Genomic DNA, 20,152 nt, shown 5'->3' on the forward strand with positions numbered 1-20,152 from the left:
CGGGTTATTCATTAGAGGAGCAGTGGTATTTAAGGACTAAGATGTAACTCAGAAGTAAAACGGTAATTTGACCCAACTTGAGTTACGAGCACTCTTGAAGGATTGACTCGTCATTAATGGTCGTATATCCATGGACACGAAAACATTCTGCAATGAGAAGAGTGCAACTGCGGGTCTTTAGTGGAATGACCCGTAGTTAACGAATCTTGATTAACTCGATCAATGAGTTTGACCGATTAATCTTGCATTGTTGGAGCTTCTGATCTGTAGGTCCATTAGGTCCCCTTTCTAGCTCATAACGGGTAAAACAAGGATCAAGTTTTTGCAAGAATTTGAATTGTTCAAATTACTTAAGGGATTATATGTATATTGATACATTATAATATATAGTTAATTATAAATTAAAACTATATATTATGAGAGAAATTATTTGAATGAGATTCAAATAAAATTAATATGAACAAGATTCATATTAAAACTATATGTTAAAAATAATGTGCATAAGATGTACATTAAAACTATAGGTTATACAAGAGAAATACTATAGAATATGATTCTATTTATGTGATAAATAATTAAGTGTTAATTATTTGATATATATATATATATATATTAATTATTATATATAAAAATATGTTATATATTATTAATATTAATAATATTATTAAACTCCCCTGTAAATTGGCAAGGAAGTGTGGAGTTAATATGACGTGGGGAGTTACCCCACGTCATTCTTCTTTCTTTCTGGATTGTAGAATAGTTCTGCAATGGTAATAGTACAGAGAAAAAGAAAGAACTCTCACCCAATCTCTCTCAAGCTCTCTCTCAGTACTCCCTCTCATTCCAAACAAGGTGTTCCCACAAGCACGGTCTCGAGACCCAAGCGGATAGCGAGGAATCGAGGGGAATTCGTTGAAGAAAAGTTCTTCAAAGGTATGGTTTTCCCCTGTGTTTTTCTTCTTTGCATATTGATTTTGTTTCCCAAATTTCACGAACAACGGTCCGCTTCCTCTCCGGGATTCACATCCCTTCATATTCCTGCGATAGAAGTAGAAGATTTTTCCTCAACAAGTGGTATCAGAGCTTTAGGTTTGTAGTTTATAATTTCTGAGTATGCTCTGTGGTTGCAGCATTGTCTGAACTTCCACATCAGAAAATATTTCTTGAAACGAGCTACAGTTCTGTGAATAGTGTGGCTTGTTCACTATTTGTAGATTCGCTACGAGTGTGAAGCAGATATCTCATTCTTTATGAGTTCAGTGAAGATTGACGTAGAGAAATTTGATGGAAGGATCAACTTTGGCTTGTGGCAAGTGCAAGTCAAGGATGTGCTGATATAATCTGGGTTACACAAGGCGTGAAAGGGACGATCGAGTGAAGGTGCTTCGGAAAAGCTAAGCGGTGATGGTGGTCCAATGGAGTCGAGTGGTGGTTCTAGCAGAGGTTCTAAGAAGTCTAGCATCAGTGATGAAGATTGGGAGGAAATGGATTTGAGAGCTGCAAGCGCGATACGAACAGGTTTGGCTAAGAATATTCTTGTGAATGTGCATGGAATTTCAACAGCCAAAGAACTTTGGGAGAAGCTCGAAGCGTTGTATCATGCAAAGGGCATCTCAAATCGGCTGTACCTGAAGGAGCAGTTTCACACACTGCGAATGAAGGAAAGTACAAAAATTTCAGATCATCCGAGTAATCTGAATAGCATCATTTTTTAGCTGGAGGCGATCGAAGTGAAGATAGATAACGAAGATAAAGCACTCAGGCTCATCTTATCACTTTCACCTTCTTATGAACACATGAAGCCGATCTTGATGTATGAGAATGATACTTTGAATTTTTCTGAGGTTACTAGTAAACTCTTATCAGAGGAAAGAAGGCTGAAGGGTGAAGGGCATACTTCACATGAAGATTCGGCACTGGTAGCTAGCAATTGGAAGAAGAAGAAAGACTCCATACAAAAGAAAGTTTGTTGCTGGGGATGCGGACAGTCTGGGCACATGAAGAAAGATTGTCCCAACAGAGTCGGTTCCTCAAAGGGCTCTGGGCGGGATGCTGACAGTGTTTCTCTCATCAGGGGAGGCGATGATCTCTTCCTTTGAAGAGAGAGAGAATTCATCCTCATGGTATGTCCGCTTTACCATGATAGAGGATGTGATGTTAGCGGTTCCACAAGTTTACACATGGACATTGGCTTGGCGGTTATGCAAGGTGTGTGTGGTGGAAGTTATGTCGATGGCTGAAGAACTTCCAAGTGAGTTAAGTAGGTGGAAGTTGCACCATAAATCTCAGCAGGATGTATCGACATGTGACGAGGAAGAAAATTTTGGAAGACGACATTCCAAGTGATCTACTTTTATGGTGAAGTAGGCTATAGTTCTATGAATTGTGAATTATGATTGTCGGTGTGAAGATAATGAGTGCAGTAGAAGCTGTGAACTTTTTTCAATATCTGGCCCAGGTGGAATTTGTTGGGTTTTGGCAAAATAGTGGAATTGAAGTTGTCCCACATTGGAAGAATATAAGGATGGTCTCTATGTGCTAGAAGTTGTCCCACATCGGAAAAATACAAGGAGGAGATGTGTTCCAACTACTATAAAAGGAGCTCATGGGCTTGGGTTTTATCATCCCAATTAAAATACTTTAAGCCTGATATACTAGCTCTAGTTAACTGAGCGGTATTTGCTTTGAAAGAGTGTTTTGTGTAATTGGGGTCGGGGATAGAAATCTGTGTGATTGTAATAATTTTTCACATAATGGATTTTCCCTTGTGGGTCGTGGTTTTTTTTCCGGTTTGAAGTTTTTCCATCTTAATTCTCGTGTTTCTTTATTTTATTGTTTTCTTTAAATTTCTCACTTATTTTCTGCTTATTCCTACAATAGAAGTAGAAGATTTTTCCCAACAGTCTTTGTGATTTGTTATCTTGTCATTTTTTGTTAGTTGGGTGAACTTTAGTCTCATTTCCTCCCCAAAAAATTAAAAATTAAAATCTAGAGAAATTTATGTGACTGATTTTTATTATGGATTTTCTATAAAGATCTATAGTTAATTAAACATCTTTTTTTTCAAGAAAAGTATATTTATTATGAATTTGTATAGAACATATATGGTATATTATATGTTAAAGTACATTTATGAGTAAAAACTAATAAATAGATAACAATATTATATTATATTATATTATATATACTAATATATGAAAAATTTGAGGCTTTCTAGGATTTTGAGGTCTTAGGCGATCGTCTCACTGGCATATATCGATCGTGGTTGGGAGGATAAATGAATGGTTAAAGAAAGTTGGTCGATGACTCAAATGAGATTCCAATGGATCCAAGGCACTGAGCAACAAAGAAATCTTTTTTTGCTGATGACGATAGTGGTGTGAGTTAATCAAGAGAGAGAAAAAAAAAAGAATCGGAGAGAGTTGAGCAGGATTAAATTGTTGGAATGTATTGCCCAAGCTTCTGACATCACGTCAACTATTTAGATTAAAAAAATAATAATAAATAAAAACTTAATAACTACATATTCACCATGTTAAGGAAATTGACTTAATCACTCCTAAGCCATCAGATGTGTTCTTAAAATAGGTATGTAATGTATAGGATCTAGTTTAAGAATAGTGATTTAAATAGTTTATTGTCTATGGATAGGGTTGATGACCTAATCCTAGTGACATTGTTGATACGATGTACTTTATAACTGTTACAAGTGGTTCTATACGAGTCATTCATGTGGTGACATGTGAGTGAAGGTATCTTAAAATGGGGTTGCATAAGACTAGATCGTGATGTGTCCTACAACTTCTTGTAAGAAAATTAAAGAAAATGCAGACACATCACTAGGATGATCATATGATCATTTGATCTTAATCTTAAGGGGTCATTTAAGCAACTGAGTTGCAAGGAGCAGAATTGGATAAGAAACTTCACTCTTTGTTCGAGTGAAGGATTTAAAAATTCCAAATTTGAATAATAAATCTACTCTTCAACTCGCTCAATTTGCTATTCAACATCTCACTTTATTTATTCTATCTCTCTTTTGGTTCTTTAGGTGGATCCCTATCAAATTATATATCTTTTCTCTTTATCTCTTCTAAATTGTAATGCAAATATATTTTTTAATTCATAGATATATTTAATTTTCAATTATTATAAATTATATGAATTATAATTCAATGTTATGTATTCATAGTTGTTTTTTCAAAAGGTATGTATGTATATCTAGTTATGTTTGATATAGAATAAATTTTAAAATGTCAAGCTTAAATAATTAAATTTAAATATTTGATGAAATCAAATTAATAAAGCACTTGATAATCATCATTTTTAAGTGAAAATTTACTACTATTAGTTTAAATATTGTTATCTCTAAACATATTTAAATAATTATAGTTTGTAAAAACATATAATTTTAAACGAGTGACCTTTAAATAAGATAAAGAATAATAGTTTATTTTAAATTGATAAAAAAAATGATACCTAATTCCAAGGGAACAAATGTTAAAATAAAATAATATATTTATTTTTCAAGTTAGTCCTATCAAAGTAAAAAAAATAAATTGTATTGTATTTTTAACTTAATAAAATAAAATCTATATTAAAAAAGATGTTTAATTGTTAAATTAGACACATCAAAATAATAAATACCGATAAGTCTACTAAGCTTACTTGGTTTTGTCACATTAGTGCCAGGAAGCCTGCTCGTTTGTCGTGTGTGGCGTCTGGCATGGACTTCGGTTGTTTCCTTTATCTGGAGGGAGCGTAATCCTAGAGTTCATGTGGGTAGGTGGGTTGGTCGCCTTCTGTCCTCTTGCGCGCTTTGAAAGCTAAGGTCTATTATCGTTGTACTACCTGGCCTAGCAGTTGCTGCTTGTGTTTGCCCTTTGGGTGTTGTGCCTTGATCTCGGGTTGTGAGATCCTTTGTTTTTTTGTTTAATATATTTACCTTTGCAAAAAAAAAAAAAACAAATACCTAAATATAGAGGTATGATATTCATTTTGAGTTTAGTAAGTTAAAATAATCTAAATATGAATGTATTTTATTTTCAAGGTAATCAAATTAAACTAACAAAAAGTATGAAAAAAATTAATGTAATTTATCATTACTTAAATAAAATTATAAGATTATGCAATAGAAATAAAGGAAATAAACAATATATAATTATAATCCTAACCCATTTAGTTATTAATGTTGACGGCGAATTTCGGTAGAGGGCCACGTGGTACACGGACGAGCAGTCCAACTTGCACCCAGCGGACCTGAAACAAGAATACTCGACGCCGGTGCGGTGTCCCGCCTAAAACACTCCGACGATCAAGTCAGCAATTGGAATAGAAATAGGAATAAGACAACAGAGGTATTGATGACAGATTTTTCACTTACTTGGTAAAGATGAAGGTCCCTCCTTTCATAGCCTCTAGGGCCGACCAGGAAGGACGACGGTTAAGGGTGGCTGGGACACTACGCGCTGTTCGTTCGGTTAGAAGGGAACGCGCTTCCAGTGGATGCATAGTGGCACCGCCACCTGCGGCTCTAGGCATGTCGCCAGCGGCTGAGGAATGTACCCGTCGTACTGACAGCATGTGTTCCCAACTATAGCCATGTACGGGGCATCACCGACTGTGGTCCCCCATTCCTTCTAAGGCGGACATGTGTCTTGCTTGGCAATGCCCACCTTAGAAAGATAGCCGTTAGTGGTCCCCAGCCTGTAAGGAAGCGAACGCGTGTCCTGCTCGGGTTTTACCCATGACAGTTAGCCCTCTTTTGAGGCTAGGTCACTTTGTTGGATAGTGGGCTAGGCACAAAAGCGTTTGTAGTCGGGCAGGGTGCGTGGGTGCTTCGCCCGTATCTTTACGGATCGGATGGTGGGGTCCATTGGTTTCAGTGGTTGCATCGATCGATCAACAGCTTGTACGATCGCATGTGGCGCTCGAAGCGTCAGAGTCGATGGTCGTAATTCCCTATGCCGTTGGGATTTGAAATGGCGCTCAAAGATCTTTTAATCAGCTGGCAGGCGAGATGATGATCATTCTTTCTTCGCATCTTCGTTCTTGCGACATCTCCCTTGATTGACTGTTTCCTCTGCCCCAACGGCACAACGTCCGTTCGTTAACCATGTTCCATCACAGGCCACCAAGCAAGAACTTTCAGAACTCTGCGCCAGGTACCATATTCCTGGCTATGTTCTCACACGTCTTCTGATATAGGATGAAATGATAGATACTCCTCCACCGGGGTGGGTAAGTTTCTACCAACAGATGTTTCTGAACGGGTCAGACTTCCTCTCCCTCTTTTCACTCAGTCTTTCTTGAATTTCGCCAGTGTGGCTCCGGCACAACTGGCTTCCAACGCGTGAGTAATTTTGATGGCATTGGCCATCCTTTGGCCAGAATTAAGGGGAGGCGAAAAGATGTCTCTCACACTGTTGTCCACTCTGATCCTGATGAAGTCCATCAGGGATTTCCCTGGGTTTTACAACCCGAGCTCTCGCCGCAGGACGCTCTTCAACACTCCATCTTCGACCAATAACTGGAAGGACCATTGGTTCCTCGTTGGAGGTCGATGGTTGGTCGATGATGGCTGGTGATGGGGTGCGTGACCTGTTGCTTCAGGGCCAAAGTTATGTATTTAATGGTTCCTCTTTCTCCTTTGTCATGGCGACCTTTAAATTTTGATTTTTCTTGACAATATTCTAGGGATGGGCCCTTCTTGTGGCGTCTCGATTGGAGAGCGGTTTAAAGAAGATCTTGGCCATCCCTTAGACCGAGAGGGTCCCTACTCTTATCATTACGGATGATAGGTTGGCCAATCACCACCTGATCAGGGATCCCAATGATCCGACCAGAAGCAATGACGAACGTCCTGCTTCCCTTAGGGCCCCGGCAGGTAAAGATGCTAATCCTTTCTTCTTTACTCAGTTGTGACCTGCTGATATTCATTGGCACATCTATGTAGGTTCAGCGGAGCCTCCATCTGTTTCGTCCATAAGGCGGGAGTTAGTTATCCGGCCCTTTCTTCAGATTAAGCAGGATTCTTCCGGCGGCTTGGGCAAAAGTAGGTGGCATTTTGCCTTTGTTTGACCTCGTTACTGAGGAACCGGTCTTTCGAGTTACAGAGGTCATTGAGTCCAGTTCGAGTGACGCAACCTCTCAGGACCCCTCTCTTGCCGATCAGGGGTTAGCGTTGGCAGTGAGAGACGATCCTGATCTAGGTGGAGGAAGAAAGGAAGTCGAAGACGCGACGTTGGGTGAGAACGAGGCCTTCCGAGATCTTCCCCTGGGAACCTCTGGTCAGGGGCTTGTTCCCCTCGAAAAGAGGAGGACGTTACGTTGGCTTGCTTCAACATCCCCAATGAAGTTGCTCCTTTGAACCGTTACCGGCATATGGGTGACATCCGGGAATCTACCCTGGAGATGGCTCATCGTTCCTTCGACCACGGATTTGTCCCTCAGCCTTTCCGTTTCAGGCAAGAGCTTCGAGACAGGGCCTTTCATGTGATTCATGTGAGATATCCCTCATTTCCTCTTTTTCCCATTATTCTCATTCCTCGCCCGACACCTTTTTTGGGTTATTTTTATTAGCTAGTCGGTAGCTTTCATGTTCTATCCCTGGCCTTGCGGGATGAGCTAATGGCTAAGAGGGTTCTGGAACAGGAGCACCAAGTAGAGGTACAACGCCTTCAAGCTTTGTTGAGTGCAGCTAATCGGTCCGCCCTTACTCATACCCAGGCTAAGCTTATCCAGTCGGAGAAGCATGCTGCTCGAAAGGATGCGATACAGGCAGAAGAGAGGGCAGCTCGCCTTTATGTAGAGTTGGATCGTATTCAGCTTCAAGCAACCGCCACCGAGGCGCGTATTAGCGAGCTCAAGGGGATGTGCTGTTTGTGGAGCTCAAGTGATCGAGGCGGAGTCTTGCGCTAAGAAAGCCTCGGAAGATTTTGAAATAGCGCGTAAAAAGGCCGAGGAAAACCTTGAGATGGCTCGGACGGAGGCGACTTCTTTCAAAGTCGTATCATCTAGCTGGAGCGGCATCTGAAGGAAGCTGAGGATAGGCTGCTTAAGGCAGAAGAAGGGCACGTGCTGGCGGCGTCCCAGTTGTCCTTGAGAAAAGAGGCCAAGGAGACTACCCTAGACTCCTTAAAACGAGAGTCTGCTAAGGTTGCTAACCTTGAGGCGGCTTTGGCTCAGGCCTGGTCCATTTTGGACGATATAGAGCCTATAGAGTCCCACTTCCGCGGCTCAGATGGCTTTCGCGATTTAGAGCAAGACCTTCCGCGGATTGGGTTGAGTTTGTCATGGATCAACTGCAAAAGTAGTGATTGGCCGAAGAATGGAAACACGTTTTTGACACCTTTGAGCGATTCTGATTACTGTCCGGCAATCGTGAATCTGAATAGCACCTCTAGCGCCTCCTCTCCGAGGGATATAGCTACCATGATGCCTTAGATGCGACCGCCCTCCAGTTTGCTGCTTCTGCTCCCTAGGCTTTCTGCTTTTTGTTTGTATTATTTTTTATGGGGGGTTTCGTGTTTGTTACCTGTATCTACTACTACTTCTTTGTAATTTCAATTTGTTTTTCAATGAGACAAAATACTATTTTTTGCTTGTTATCTGCTTAATTCATCTCGTTTTGCTATGTCTCCGATAGTCATTTTCCCCTCAGTGGCTTTCTTACCCATCCTTATTGGAAGAAAGTTACTGTCTCTATTCGAAGATTGTCATACTTAGGGTCAACGCTTATTTGCCCTGATTCAGGCGGTTTCTTATGACTGTTGTTCTTTTTCGTGGAACATTATTTATCCAGAGGCTTGCTCTCGCTCGAGTGATGCCACGTGGGCCATCAAGACTCGGGTGTAGCCTTGGAACTTAGAGTGTTCCTAAAGAGGCAAGAATACGTCCGACGGGAGCCTTATTCGAATCTTCCACTCGGCAAAATACTTGGAACATCATTTATCCAGAGGCTTGCTCGTGGCCGGAGTGATGCCACGTGGGCTATTCGGACTTGAGGTAGCCATGGAAAGTCAAATGCTCCTGGAAAGGTATGAGTACGTCCGAGTGGGAGCCCTATTCAGATCCTCCACTTGGGAAAATGCCTTACAACATAATTTATCCAGAGCCTTGCATGCAGCCGAGTGACGCCACATTGGCCATCCGGACTCAGGGGCAGCCTTGGAACTTAGAGTCTTCCTAAAGAGGTAGGAATTCGTCCGAGCGGGAGCCCTATTCGGATCCTTTACTCAAGAAAATGCCTTGGAACATCATTTATCCAGAGGCTAGCTCACGGCTGAGTGATGCCACGTGAATAATCCGGACTTGGTGGCAGCTTTGGAAAGTAGAGTGTTCTTGGAAAGGCAGGTATACGTCCGAGCGGGAGCCTTATTCGGATCATCCACTCGAGAAAATACCCTGGAACATCATTTATCCAGAGGCTTGCTCGCAGCCGAGTGAGGCCACATGGGCCATTCGGACTCGGGGTAGCCTTCGAAATTAGAGAGTTCCTGAAGATGCAGGAATACGTCCGAGCTGGAGCCTTATTTGAATCTTCCACTCTGAAAAATGCCTCGGAACATAATTTATCCAGAGGCTTGCTGACAGACTAGTGATGTCACGTGGGCTATCTACACTCGGGATCAACCTTAGAAAGTAGAGTGTTCCTGGAAAGGCAGGAATACGTCCGAGCGGGAGCCCTAGTCGGATCTTCGACTCAAGAAAATGCCTTGTAAAATCATTTATCCAGAGGCTTGCTCGTGGCCGAGTGATACAACGTGGGCTATCAAGACTCGGGAGCAGCCTTGGAAAGTAGAATATTCTTGGAAACGCATTAATACATCCAAGCAGAAGCCCTATTTGGATCTTTCACTCGAGAAAATGCCTTGGAAAATGATTTATCCAAAGGCTTGCTTACGGCCGAGTGATGCAACGTAGGCTATCCGGACTCGAGGGCAGCCTTGGAAAGTTGAGTATTCCTTGAAAGGCAGAAATACGTCTGAGCGGGAGCCCTATTCGGATCCTTCACTCGGGAAAATGCCTTTGAGCATCATTTATCCAGAGGCTTGCTCACGGCCGAGTGATGCCACGTGGGCCATCTAGACTCGGGGGCAACCTTGGAACTTAGAGTGTTCCTGTAAAGCTAGGAATACATCAGAGCGGGAGCCCTATTCGGATCTTCCACTCAGGAAAATGTCATGGAACATCATTTATCCAGAGGCTTGCTCGCGGTGGAGTGATGTCACGTGGGCAATCCGAACTAGGGCAGCCTTGGAACTCAGAGTGTTCCGCCAAGCCTACGGTGGCACAACGCTCCAATTTGATCTCGTACATGCCAGCGTACTTATTACCATATCTAGGGACGTGAGGGATCATCCTTGGGTCATGTTCCCCCAACCGTCATCGCTTATGGATATCTTTTGTCATTATGTCACGCGCTCTTTGAAGCATCTCTTGTGGGTCACCCGATACGTCGCTTCACTCGTCTCTAAGTACGAAGCGATGTGCCTTCCCCAAAGCGACACATGGTTGTTTGATCCAATGGCTAGGGACCGTCTAAAAAATTGAAGGTGCGCCCCCACTCCAATCATCACACTATTTCTCTTTTCATTCTCCCCATGTTTTCACGAACAAAAATGCCCGGATCTTCTAACAGCAATCCCATTGAAGTAGACACCCCCTCTAATGGGGAGAAGGATGGGGCAGAAGACAGGTCAAGTGAAGGTGAGGAGGGCGAACCTTCGAACGTTGCGGCAGACTTTTTGGAACCTGGTGTTCCTTCCTCTTAGGCTACTCCGGACCTTCTGGAACTGAGCAAAAATGAACTCATTGCACGGGTATGTGAACTCAGCGGAACCTTGGTAAGATGCAGGAGGAGCTCATTGACGTCGAGAACAGCCGTCGTTTCGCTGTGGAGACGATTAGAGATGTCCTCCGGGGTCAGCCTCATTATCGGGCTCAAAGCCCAAAGGTCGGCCAAAGCCCAATCCAGGACCGATCAAAGCTCGGCCCAAGGTCAACGTTTGATCGGTCCGGTCTACCCCAGCCCATCGATAAATTGGATTGGATATGGATCTTTGTTTTTCAAGTTGGACTGGCCCATGGACCGGCCCAATATTTATTATTTATTTATTATAAAAAATAAATAACACATAGGTATGGTAGGCTAGGCATGCAACAACTTGGTTTACACCCTATTAAGTAGGAACATGTTACAAACAAACCCTCATCTTACGAAGAAACTCTCTAGCTTCCCAATATCTTATTTAAATCTTTGTTTTAAAAGTACAAAAGATTCGAAAGATTCCAACTCCATGATATTTTAAAATTCAAAAATTTAAATTATTTTAAACATATCTAATATTTACGTTGTAATTTTTTAAAGTTTTTAATACAAAATTTTCTTATAAATATCAACCTTCTTCCTTTTTTCTTACCTCAAATTCTAATTCTCAATCTCAAATTCTCTCAAGTTCCAATTCAAAGTGTTTAAGTTTTCAATTTTTCTTGTATTTAACCTCTATTCATCTCAAATTATTTATGTTTCAAGTTACAATAACAAAAAAATGTACCAAAAATTATATAAAAATACATATTCTAGAATTAAAAAAAAACTTAGTTTGGAAATTATTTAAAATTTAAAATTTAATAATTAAAACTATATTAATATACGGGCCGATCCAAGCCCGATCCAATTTCGGCTCATCAACTTAGGCCCATGGATTGGGCTGTGAGCCTAGGTTTGAGTGGTTGAGCCGGCCCCAAACAATACTTGAAACCCGTAAGGCTTGGGCCTAGACCAAGCTTGGACCATTACTTCTTTGGGCTTGGCCGCCCGGCCCGACCCAATGATGAGGCCGACTCTGGAGGATGGAGGAGATGGAGTAGGCTTACCAATCTCTTTTCCATAGGGTGAGGCGCCTTGAGCGGAGGATGGTGCGAAATGCCGCTACGCACTAATCGGACGCTACTCCATCTCTATCTTTTTCCTTCTTTTGTATCCCCGCATGTTTTGTGGTTGTGGCACTGATAACTCTCCAAAAGAGAGTTATTCTAGTGATTAATTGGGTGAAAATATGCATTAAAATATCTAAGTGAGTCAGTTTTAGGCCATAAATAGCTTGAATAGTTTTAAAATGTGAATTCTTAGCTAAATATCCTTAGTCTTCAGAGCTTTGGCCAAAAACAGCACAAAGTCTCATATTTTTTTGGTTCATTTGCATGGGTTTTTAAAGAAAAGCTAAAGTAGGAAGAAAATGCTGAACCAGAGAAGAGCTGTCAGGGCTTTTTCAAGACAGAGCATGTTAAAGTGGGAGCAAAGCGGTGCAGGAGCATGGAGTTACTGCACAGTTAAAGTCAAAACACGGGATTTACCCATGTCCGTACAAGCTCCAGTCGGGTGCCCTAAAAATGGAACTCGGTATTTAAGAGATGTTTTGCCCTAGCCGACAGACAAACTGATCCCAAGAGAGACAAAGTTTGAGAGCTGAAAAGACAAGAGGAAGGAATATCTCCATTTTGGGCGTGACAACTAGTTCGAAAAAGAAGAGGCTCAACTGCTTCGACGAGCTGTCAGCGTCTTCTTCTCTGCGTCTTTTTGCGGCTGCCGTGAGATGGGTTGTATTCTCTTTTCTTCCATTTTTTTTTCTTCCCCTATTATGAGCTAAACCCCATCTTGAGGGAGGCTCACATGCTGTAACTAAAATGATACTGAACCTTTAACCACTACATCTATTTTTAAGTAAAGTTGAGTTGTATTTCTTCAATCTTGCGTGATATTGTTGGCAACTTTGTCGTGTTTGCTAGCCTCTGTATTGACTCGGGTGGGCTTACGGGTGCTGATTTGCTTTGCTTGTGATTAGCTCTTTTCTATAGCTTTAGGGATACTCATGAATGGGGTCCCCTAACCATGCCTAGAGCTTGCGTTTGTTGCTTTGGTATTTAGCAACGATAGTTGTACTTACTCATTTTTGGGGTGTCTCGGAAGGGAACCGAGTCGAGCTGAGCATTAATAGACGTTAGTGAAGTAAAGGGTAGGTTGATAACCTGTGAAAGTATGTTGAGTTTCCCTCGCATTTTCCATACCTGTTAACCCGTCACTATCATTTTCTAAGTTAGAGCTTTTTCTTGTCGATAGCTTCGATAATTGTTTCTATTGCGTGCATCTGTTGCCTTGTTGTTATTTTATTTCTGTTAGATAATTTCCATATTCCAGACTCTTTATATTTTTCTGTGTTGGTATCTACACATATAGTTAAGATATTATCCAAAAATCCCTATGGATACAACCTCGCTATGTACTACAACTGACGATTTCGTGTATACTTACACGTGTTGTCAGCTCAGTTATGTGCATGCAACAAGTTTTTTGCGCCGTTGCCGGAGATTTTTTTTATCTTATTTTAACATTGATACTTGTAGATACGGTGCTAAACTCAGTTTTCTTGTTCTCACATTTTTATTTTACTGTGTGTTTTTGTGAGGTGCATGAACGAGTACGAAGGATTAGAATATCTTATAGACCACGAAATAGAGCGCACTTTCCACAAAAATATAGGAGAGCAGAGGCGACAACAAGTGGCAGTAAACATGATAGAATAAATCCACCAGTTCAGCCTAACGCGCCTATAAGACCAAATGTGAAGATCGAGGAGATAGTAGATGGGGCTCCTGTCGCTGCTAACTCTGAGGTAGTAGTGCCCCCTCTCAATGCTGTACTGTTAGGAGACGACATCGACAAGGAAATCAGAGCATATGCAGTTCGGCATTCTATAATTTCAACCCAGTTAGCACGAAGCCAGAAATTGAAGCTTCCAAGTTTAAGCTGAAACCAGTGATGTTTCAGATGCTCCAGATAGTGGGTTAATTTCATGGACATGCTACCGAGGACCCGTATCAGCATCTTAAACTCTTTATGGGAGTTTGCAATTCATTCAAGGATGAAGGATTAAGCAAGGAAGTGCTGAGGCTCAAGTTATTCCTGTATTAACTTAGAGATGAAGCCAGAACATTGTTGGAATCCCTTTCTTCAGAATTAATCACAAGCTGGGATGATTTGGTTGAAAATTTTTTGATGGCATACTTCCCTCCCAGTAAAAATGCGAAGTACCAAACTGAGATTAACAATTTTCAACAATTTGCTGGAGAATCGGTCAGTGAATCCTGGGAGTGTTTCAAGCGACTCTTGCAAAGATGTCTTCATCATGGGATCTCAAGATGCATGCAAATTGAAACATGTTCTAAAGGCCAAGACAATGCTACACGTTTAGTTATTGATGCGTCCGCAAACGGGGCTTTGCTAGCAAAATCCTATGCTGAAGCATTTAATATCTTGGAAAGGATATCGTCGAATAATCACTCATGGTCTGATCCTAGAGCTGTTCAAGGAAAAACAAGTAAAAGGCTAGTTAAATCTGAATCATATTCTTCATTAAATTCAAAGATTAAAAATCTGACAGATTTGGTAATGAGAAGCATGACGCAGCAAAATTTAGTGGGAGCAGCATTTGGTAAAGCTAATGTCAGTCAAATCCAAGAGATCTTTTGTTCTTTCAATGAGAGAGATCATCATTATAACAATTGTCCTGGAAATCCTGAGTCGGTGTACTATTTGGGAAACCCACAGAATGGTAGAAATAACCTGTATTCAAATACGTACAATCCTAGCTGGAGGAATCACGCCAACTTTAGTTGGAGTGGTATCAGGGAGAAACCCATGCTGGGGTGTCCAATGCTCCAGCATATCAGCAGAAAGTAAGTGATCCCCTGGTTTTGCTAATCAAGGCCAGGTGGTAGTGCAGAAGCCCGCAGAGGGAACAATTGCGTCATTGGAAAAATTGATGAAGCATACATGGCCAATAATGACGCCACTGTGCAAAGCCAGGCTGCATCATTAAGAAACTTAGAGTTGCAAGTAGGACAGTTAGCGACAGATTTGAAGAGCATACCGATCGGAGCATTGTCGAGCGATACGGAAGTGCCAAAAAGAGACGGTAAGGAACCATGCAAAACCCTCACACTGCGAAGTGGGAAAACATTACCTCCGGCACACCCAAACACTTCAGCAGCGATCAAAGAGCCTACTCATGTTGACCAAGGAGAAACTCAGCCAGAAAAAGACAGTGAGCTAGCAGGAATAGTGGTACCGACTCCACCAGAAGAGATAGTTGAGCAACCAGAGGGAGTTCAAAATACGACCAGTCAATCAGTTAACCCAGTAATGGCTAAGGTGCTAGAAGCAAGATAAACACAAACCAGAATGCTCGAAAAAAGAAAGCAGGCAAAGCATGATAATACTCTAGCAGAATACAGGTCAGCACCACCATATCCTAAACGATTGCAAAGAAAGAGCAGAATTTTCAATTCAAGAAGTTCTTAGATGTCTTGAAGCAACTGCACGTGAATATACCGTTGGTGGAAGCTCTAGAGCAAATGGCAAATTATGTGCGATTCCTGAAGAAGATACTTGACTGGGCGTTTATGCTGAATGCACGCACTAAGCGTGGTAACAATTATATAGATGCAAGCGCACACCTGTCAGAGTAATATAAAATGGATGGAGTATCCAAGTATCGATCCTCAAGGACTTCTAAATAATTTCCAAACTCTGAAGTTTTAAAGAATAGTGAATGTTGAAATGAGTGATTCTTGTAAATGGGAAGTGGTCACAAATAATGGTTTTGGATTTGGGATTTGGACTTAGAATGATAAAACCTAGCCCGATTTACTTCAAGTTAGCCAACAAAGAATCAAGGACATGCTAAGGATAATATGCATTTTACTTTAGAAACTAACGACTACGCTTCTCACTTTACTTATGTCTAAGCAAGTTCAAAGTCCTAAGACATTCCCTAATATGTCTATTATGAGATATATCTTAGTTTTAGGATTGAAATAGTCGCAACCTCGGGTTAAGGTCCTATGTCTAGGCTACTTAAGCGGAACCCTTATGTCTAAGGCGCTCCTCTCATCGGTTTAATCACTCAACAATGCAAATAAGCAACCTTTTCAGTATTGACTTATTAAGACTTACAGTGGCCTTCTCTAAATCCTAACTTTTTGGGAAAACATGTTGAGCAATGAATGGAAAGTAAAAACACTACTTCTTAGCAACCCTTTTTAGACATAAAAGACTAACTATCCATAACCGGGCTAGAGACGGGAATTTAGAAAGACATATTGAAGAAAATACAGCAAGTAAAATGGTTGAATGTGGAATGCATGTGTGAAAAACAAGAGTTAACTAACGGAGAGTTTTTATCGGGATTGAGAGCTTCGCCCTTCTCTTTCAAGCAAGGGAGAGTGTCACGTGCTCTTTCCTCCAAAAACACAACTCTCTTAACTAAAAATAAAGTAAAGACAAATAGAAGATAAGCAAAGTGCTAGATTTTTATATATTTGAATAAGTAGAAAATAACTAAGTACAAATGGAAACAAAACAAAACTCAATAAAAGAATGTAAAGTGCTCGGGATTTAAAAACCAAAAGCAACTAATGAAAGCAACTCAAAAGTACTTAGAAAGAAACAAAGAAACACTAAAAATGATCAAGAGAAGGAAGCAAGGCTTGATGAATTTGGTGGAGAAGTTGCTGGAATTTATAGCTGTGCAGAATTGGTTAGGTAGGTCCTAAAACGATGGTGAATCACCCATTTCCAACTCTTTTGACTGACCAAATCGTGCTCAAACTGATAGTGGAACACTTCTTCTACACGTATGCATCGGTTGGAACCACCAAAACGCATTGGAAGACGCGTTTCATTAAGGGCAAAGTTGGAAGAAAACCTGTTTTTCTGCAGGCATCCCAGGCGCCTGACGCCTCCCATGATACTTTTTCGTCTTTTTGCTTCTTTTGATTAATTTGCACTCCCAAATGGTCCTAAAATGTCATAAATACAATATAAGCCATCCACAAACCATAGTATATGAATTTTGCATGAATTGGAACTCAAACGATCGAGAAAAAGTCCGAAACAAAACTGAAACATTGTAAAAACAGCATCTAAAACCTTCTTTTTACGCATGTAAACAAGCGTAATCACACCCCCAAACTTAACTTTTTGCTTGTCCTCAAGCAAAACTTAGCAACTTTAATCAGCTTTCTAACACATGGACAAGGAAAAGCAAAAGCAACCGAGATGTTCAATCATAAATTGTCTCAGGGAAAAGATGTCAAAGCCTACCATTCTATTGCCTTTGTAAACTTAGTCACTATAAACCAAGTTTGAAATGATAAAAACTTTTTCTTTCAAAATCTTTTTTTTTTTTTCAAAAACAGAAAACATTTTCAAATACCCCTAAGGAATCTGCACACTCCCTTCTTACACTAAGACTTTTACATCTGAAAGACCGGCTACTAGCCCCTGAGGTTTCCACACACTAACATCGGTTTCAACCACAGCTACTCGTAGAAAGACTTTGAACTAACAGCTAGGTCATAAAACGACAACAATGAGAAACACGAAGTCACTTATCACCATCTTTACTGCTATTTTCAAAGTCAACACCCAACCTAAAACTAAATGGGTGTCTACAGTAGAACTCGGGAATCATAAATACATTTTCTTTAACTCTCATTGTTTTTACCGCTCTTTTCTTTCTAACACAAGTCTTTTCCCCACTCTTATTTTCTCTCAACAAGACTCTTTTTACTCTTTTGCAACTTTTTTTTTTTCTTTTTTTTTTTTTTTCCTTTTCTTTCTTTCGTTTTTGTTTTTTTTAGCTAAGTGCTTTTTCAACATTTTCTTTCTTTCCAACTGACTCTTTTTCAAAAGAAAATAGCATGATTTTTTTTAAATATAAATAACACCTTATCTTTCTAAAACAACGACTGACACAACGACTGTCCCCCCCCCAAACTTAAGAGAGACAGTGTCCTCACTGGGAAAAGACTTTTGCATCGGATGAAAAAGGCTTAACAGTAAAAAGGACAAGGACTTCCTATATAGGGGCAAAGAAAAAGCTTAAAGTCTGTAAAGATCAAAAAGACATAAAAGAAAATGAGTTTATCACATAAACAAAGGAAATAGCTCAAAGCTTAGTCAGGCATAGAACAGAAAACTCAACAATCTCTTATAATCATCATCGACATGAAATCACATGCACAGCACAGATGCTTCAAAATAGGCATGTGAAAAGCTAAACTAAGGTTAAGTGAAGGCATACTTTAAGTGATCAGAAGATAAACGATACTAATTTATTCATGCTTCAACTGAGCTCGAAACATAATCAATACAAAAAAAACATGCGTAGTAATGCTAGAATATGCAACTACGTCATTAACCAAAAGAGTAAAACACAAAAAATAGCAAAGAAGGAACCTCCCCTTCATGAAGTCGGAGGTTGTGGACTAGGATCAGTGTCAGTACTGGGAGATGGATGACCAAGGATAGCAGCTAGCACTGGAGGCCATGAAGGTAAAACCGTAAAATCCAATGAAGCCCTTAAGTTGTAGATATGTTGCACGACCTCTCGAACCTGAGAGTTTTCGAAATGCTGGAAAAACAGGGCAGGCGCCAGGCGCCTGCATAATTCTTTTTTTTTTTTTTTTCAACGTTTTCACAAACATTCTCTTAATAAGAAAAACTTTATAATTAAACAAAAAGAAAATACAAGATACAAAGACTTCCTTCCTTTACTTTTGTTCTTTCAAAAACGGATAAGAAGGAAAAAACATTTTTCGCAAAAATTTATTGACCTGAAAGTTGAATAGAGGTTTTTCCTCTATCTACTGGTTCTCCAAAATACGGCTTAAGTCTCTGCCCATTTACTTTAAAAACATTTCCCTTAGAGTCAACTAGATCCACTGCCCCATATGGGTAGACTTTAAAAATTTGAAAGGGACCAGACCATCTAGACTTAAGTTTTCCAGGGAAAAGTTTCAACCTAGAGTTGAATAACAGAACCAGATCACCTTCTTGAAGATTGTTCGGCCGAAGACGCCTATCATGCCACTGTTTAGTTTTTTCCTTAAACAACTTAGCATTCTCATAAGAAAAGTGCCTGTGTTCTTCTAATTCCAACAATTGTAACTTCCTCGCTTCACCTGCAGCCAACAAATCAAAATTTAATTTCTTAGTAGCCCAAAATGCTTTATATTCTAGCTCAAGAGGCAAATGACATGCTTTTCCAAAAACTAGCCTATAGGGGGACATGCCGAGGGGAGTCTTAAATGCTGTCCTATATGCCCAAAGTGAATCATCAAGCTTAAAAGACCAATCCCTACGGTTAAGATTTACAGTTTTTTCTAAAATGTTTTTTATCTCCCTATTAGATATTTCGGCTAACCCATTCGACTGAGGATGATATGCTGTTGCAACCCTATGACGCACATTGTATTTAGTCAGCAACTTTTGCATAGACCTATTCACAAAATGAGCCCCCCCATCGCTTATCAGACAACGCGGGGTTCCATAACGCGTAAAAATGTGCTTTTGCAGAAAACGAATAACAACTTTGGAATCATTGGTAGCAGTTGCAATGGCTTCTATCCTTTTCGAAACATAATCTACTGCTAACAATATATAAAGCTTACCATTAGAAGATGGAAATGGACCCATAAAATCTATACCCCACACATCAAATATTTCAATCTCCAGGATCGGGGTTTGAGGCATTTCGTGGCGTTTAGATATATTACCTGTCCGTTGGCATTTGTCACAAACCTGGGCAAACTTATGTGCATCTTTGAACAGAGTGGGCCAAAAGAACCCACTTTGCAAAACTTTGGTTGCGGTTTTGTGTCCTGCAAAATGTCCTCCATATGGAGACATATGACAAGCGTCTAATATCGCCTCGTGCTCTTCTTCTGCGACACACCTGCGTAAGATATTGTCAGGTCCTAGCTTATATAAAAAAGGCTCATCCCAACGATAACATCGAACTTCATTTAAAAATTTCTTTACCTGTTGCTTGTTGAACTCATAAGGAACTATTCGACTTACCAAATAATTTGCTATATCGGCATACCACGGAACTGAATCAACTCGCAAGAGTTGCTCGTCAATAAACTGTTCACGTATAACAGTTCCATCATCACAGAGCGGGGATTCCAATCTAGACAGGTGATCAGCAACTTGGTTTTCAGTACCCTTCCTGTCCCTAACTTCAATATCAAACTCTTGAAGTAACAAAATCCACCGTATCAAACGTGGTTTAGCATCTTTTTT

The 20,152-nt window shown here is 40.4% G+C and overlaps 1 non-coding gene across 1 annotated transcript; it reads right to left on the reverse strand.

Moving 5' to 3' along the window:
* Positions 1 to 14,090: 14,090 nt before the first annotated feature.
* Positions 14,091 to 14,196, reverse strand: LOC148211482 (small nucleolar RNA R71). Its single transcript, XR_015791124.1, has one exon. It is a non-coding gene; the product is annotated as a small nucleolar RNA R71 (small nucleolar RNA).
* Positions 14,197 to 20,152: the final 5,956 nt, after the last annotated feature.

This window comes from Momordica charantia (genome assembly GCF_013281855.1).
Source record: "Momordica charantia cultivar OHB3-1 chromosome 5 unlocalized genomic scaffold, Mcharantia_2.0 BLBB01000005.1, whole genome shotgun sequence".
NCBI lineage: Eukaryota > Viridiplantae > Streptophyta > Magnoliopsida > Cucurbitales > Cucurbitaceae > Momordica > Momordica charantia.